The 5,000-nt window shown below is 50.9% G+C and overlaps 1 protein-coding gene across 1 annotated transcript in view; it reads right to left on the minus strand.

Annotated features, from left to right (window-relative positions):
* Window positions 1-5,000, minus strand: part of LOC133118947 (SH3 and multiple ankyrin repeat domains protein 3-like) — a 203,370-nt gene that overhangs the window by 157,082 nt on the left and 41,288 nt on the right. The gene's annotated exons all lie outside the window — the stretch shown is intronic.

Below are 5,000 nucleotides of genomic sequence, written 5' to 3' on the forward strand. Positions count from 1 at the left end.
CATTCCATTAGAAAAATCAACATACACCAAAATGAGCTCCAAATCACCAGAAATATTTGTTGTCAATATCTAGGCACCAAATTTTGGAACGAGTGGATATGACAACATAGTGCACTCCAGCCCTGGTCCTGGAGAGCTACTGGGTGTGCTGGTTTCTGTTGTGACTCTGCCCTTCATTAATCAATGCGAGCAGGTCATTACACAGTTAACTCCCCTCACCTGGTTATACCTGGGACTCCACAGGGTGCTGATTTTAAGGTGAAAACAGAAACCGGCAGAGCCTACAGCTCTCCAGGACCAGGGCTGGAGACCACTGTGCTATCGCATGGGAATCGTTCTTTGCTAAATATTTAGTCAAGCTGGACTTTGGCCGGTGTGGGAGCCCTGGTGACATCGACACGGCACCCGTGAGCAAACACAGCTGGAGATACTCATTTTCACACACCCATCCAGTCCTGTTATGTTCCTTAAATCTGTTATTTACGGTCTAAAACAAATCCATGCTGTGGGCAGATTTCATGAGAGTGGAAAGCTGATTCAGCCTTTGTCAGATTGCTATGATTCTTGTTGAAATGCGGGGCGCACACTAAAAGGGTTATGCACTATAGACTGAGCCGAGCCCCTGCCAGCACCAGTGGGATGCCAGGCTGCTTATTGACAGGACAGCATTTCTCACCCAAACACAGCAATCATAAACACTGATCATTAAAGTCTGGTGTGGAATTCAGAAAGTGCCATGTTCGACTGTGAGAGCAGTCCCACAGAGCAATGCATGACGGGTAGCAGCATTGACCAGGGAATCAATGCTACCACTCGGATCTGAGAGAGGAATGTTCTGGCATGTTCCAGGAACCCTCTCTCTATCCTGTACAATCCTCCAGATGACTTTATACGCCCTTGTCTCCCCGGTCCTCCATCTTTAAGGACATTCCAACCCATTAAACGCGCTTTGAAGGATACTTGAGCAAAGAAACGAGGACATCCATCGCAGAAATGTCTCTTTTGGAACGTGTGACCCTCAGATGATCGACCTGTAGATCCAGCTCTCCCCATCCATGTCTAATAACCGATGTGGCTTCAAACAGACACATGAAAGAGCTAAGGCATTCCATTTCTCTTACACATGCATCCTCGATTCCTCTGTCCTCGTGTCCTTTCCTGACGTCTTCCACTAGGTGGTGCTAAGTGAGGAAAGGACACGAGGAGGTAAGAATAAGCCATTGCAGAGAGCTCCTCCTCTTGGCTCATGCGGGATGTGTGCGTGTGTGACTGGGACTGTGGTTTAGAGGATGTGTGCGTGTGTGACTGGAACTGTGGTTGAGAGGATGTGTGCGTGTGTGACTGGGACTGTGGTTTAGAGGATGTGTGTGTGTGTGACTGGGACTGTGGTTTAGAGGATGTGTGTGTGTGTGACTGGGACTGTGGTTTAGAGGATGTGTGTGTGTGTGACTGGGACTGTGGTTGAGAGGATGTGTGCGTGTGTGACTGGGACTGTGGTTGAGAGGATGTGTGCGTGTGTGACTGGGACTGTGGTTGAGAGGATGTGTGTGTGTGTGACTGGGACTGCGGTTTAGAGGATGTGTGCGTGTGTGACTGGGACTGTGGTTTAGCGGATGTGTGTGTGTGTGACTGGGACTGTAGTTTAGAGGATGTGTTTGTGTGACTGGGACTGTGGTTTAGAGGATGTGTGTGTGTGTGTGACTGGGACTGTGGTTGAGAGGATGTGTGTGTGTGTGACTGGGACTGTGGTTTAGAGGATGTGTGCGTGTGTGACTGGGACTGTGGTTGAGAGGATGTGTGCGTGTGTGACTGGGACTGTGGTTTAGAGGATGTGTGCGTGTGTGACTGGGACTGTGGTTTAGAGGATGTGTGCGTGTGTGACTGGGACTGTGGTTTAGAGGATGTGTGTGTGTGTGACTGGGACTGTGGTTTAGCGGATGTGTGTGTGTGTGACTGGGACTGTAGTTTAGAGGATGTGTGCGTGTGTGACTGGGACTGTGGTTTAGAGGATGTGTGTGTGTGTGTGTGTGTGTGTGACTGGGACTGTGGTTTAGCGGATGTGTGTGTGTGTGACTGGGACTGTGGTTTAGAGGATGTGTGCGTGTGTGACTGGGACTGTGGTTTAGAGGATGTGTGCGTGTGTGACTGGGACTGTGGTTTAGCGGATGTGTGTGTGTGTGACTGGAACTGTGGTTTAGAGCAGACGCGCCTTCCCGCTACTCGATCACACTCCACACGCTCCCGGTCAATGGGCGCCTGACTCAGAGGAAGGAGAGGGAGGCCGCGTATCCCACAATGCCGTGCGTGAATCCATGAGGAGCGCTGAACATCACAGCACCCCCGTGGAGTCTGACCGCGCCCCTACGTGTGCGTCAGAGAGGGCACCTCGGCGGGGGGGGGACGTTCCGCAGAAACACAACTAACCGCGGCGTCGATGCAGAACTCTCCACCCACCCCACGACCGCACAGATCCTCACAGCACACATTTCTCTCCATTTAACTTCTTTTAAATGCTGCAGTCGTCACCATTCGTCCTTTGTCAGGACTTTCACAGCCACAGAAAAGTTCACTTTCGGGAGCGTATGAGGTATAGCCGCAGTTGAACCCCGCTCCGTTAGCGAGCGGGGGGGAGAGGCACTGCTGGAAAGAGGAGGCAGGAGCAGCCGGGGAGGATCAGCAGAGCCACAGCGGTGGCCACAAGGGCTGAGCTTTTGGGAATTTGGTAACGGGGTCCCGCAGACAGACACGGGCTCAGACTCATCGGGTGTGGAGCGTTTGGAAAGCCCTCGGGACGGGGCAGGAGTGAATTTCACCTGGGTTACATCACCGGAGACCAGCGGAGGGGTTACACAGCGGCGGATGTGAACCCTTAAACGAGGCAGAAGGCACTAAAGACCACAGGTGTGATTACCTGGGAAATGCAAAACCGCTTGCTGGATTTGGAGGGCAACGTGCACCTCACACACAACGCACACACACTCTCACACACACTCTCACACACACACACACACACACACTCTCACATACTACACACACACACACACAGTGTTAAGCCGTTGAGACTGATCCCTAGTGACCAGCAGCCCTGGCCCATAAAGCATGACGCCCTATTCCAACATGATCCCACACGGAGAGGTCCTGGTTCCGGGACCCCCCTCCCCACCCACCCCTCCCAGACAGACAGGAGCAGCAGCCAGAATGGTAATCACCCCCCCTCCCCCCCCGGGCCTGCCACACCACACCACACCTCACCACACAAACTCAATAATTCATGTGCGGTCCGGCAGGAGGGAGCGCGGCATTGTGGGATAGGCCAAACGCGGATATGTAAAATGGAGGCGGCTCGGAGGTGCCTGACGGGGCTGGATCTCCTCGTCTCAAACGGTCTGAACACCGCGGTACTCTCACACTCACACTCTCACACACACACACTCACACACACTCACTCACACACACTCACACTCACACACACTCTCACACACTCTCACACACTCTCACACACACACACACTCACACACACTCTCACACACTCTCACACACTCTCACACACTCTCACACACACACACAAACTCACACACAAACTCACACACAAACTCACACACACACTCACACACACACACAAACACACACTCACACACATACACTCACTCACACTCACACACACACACTCACACACACTCACACTCACTCACACTCACACACACTCACACTCACACTCACACACACGCTCACAAACACACACTCACACACTCACACACTCACACACTCACACACACACACGCTCACACACTCACACACTCACACACACAAACACAAACACACACTCACACTCACACTCACACTCACACTCACACTCACACTCACACACATACACACATACTCTCACACACACACACACACACACACACACTCACACTCACACTCACACTCACACTCACACTCACAGGCATTATTCTCATTCCCGTCGTGGGCCTGACAACAGACCGCACTGCAGCTAATGCAGCTATGCAAGTCACACCCCAACACACAGCCCAACGTATGCAAATATCTGACCCGCATCACCTCCCTCTGCAGATAAGTACTGTACCATAAAAGCATTGCAGTGAGGAAAACGGCATTGATATTATCTCCATATTTCTCATTCTATTCTGATATGAATATGTAATTTTACAGGATGAAATGAGGGTTATATTCATCTCTGCTGATACAATATGGAAGCAGGGTGATATCTTTATCCGTGGCCTTCCACAAAGGATGCCCAGAATAGCAACTGGCTTTAACTGTTCCCATGAAATGCCGAGAGCAAGCTGTTGTATTGATTGACTTGGTTCAGAAGGTATTAAGTTAATGATCAGAAAACCTGTTCCTTATAAACATTATAATTCGGTATAAATTAAACAATAGTACCAGTACATGAGTGCAGCCCTCTCCAGGGGACGTCTGATTTAAAACCAACAGCCATGAGTTCAGATCAGCCAGGCCGCCCAGCTTCTCTATGGGCTAACAGCAGGGAGACACTGAGCAATCATTTTGTGCTGTGTGTGCTTGTGTGAGTGAGTGAGTGAGTGAGTGAGTGTGTGAGTGAGTGAGTGAGTGTGTGAGTGTGTGAGTGAGTGAGTGAGTGAGTGTGTGAGTGAGTGAGTGAGTGAGTGAGTGAGTGAGTGTGTGAGTGTGTGAGTGAGTGAGTGAGTGAGTGAGTGTGTGAGTGAGTGTGTGAGTTGAGTGTGTGCTTGTGAGAGTGAGTGTGTGAGTGAGTGAGTGAGTTGAGTGTGTGCTTGTGAGAGTGAGTGTGTGAGTGAGTGAGTGAGTGAGTGAGTGAGTGAGTGTGTGAGTTGAGTGTGTGCTTGTGAGAGTGAGTGTGTGAGTGAGTGAGTGAGTTGAGTGTGTGCTTGTGAGAGTGAGTGTGTGAGTGAGTGTGTGAGTGAGTGTGTGCTTGTGAGAGTGAGTGTGTGAGTGAGTGAGTGTGTGCTTGTGAGAGTGAGTGTGTGCTTGTGTGAGTG

The sequence above is a fragment of the Conger conger genome, chromosome 19, assembly GCF_963514075.1.
Source record: "Conger conger chromosome 19, fConCon1.1, whole genome shotgun sequence".
NCBI classification, from domain to species: domain Eukaryota; kingdom Metazoa; phylum Chordata; class Actinopteri; order Anguilliformes; family Congridae; genus Conger; species Conger conger.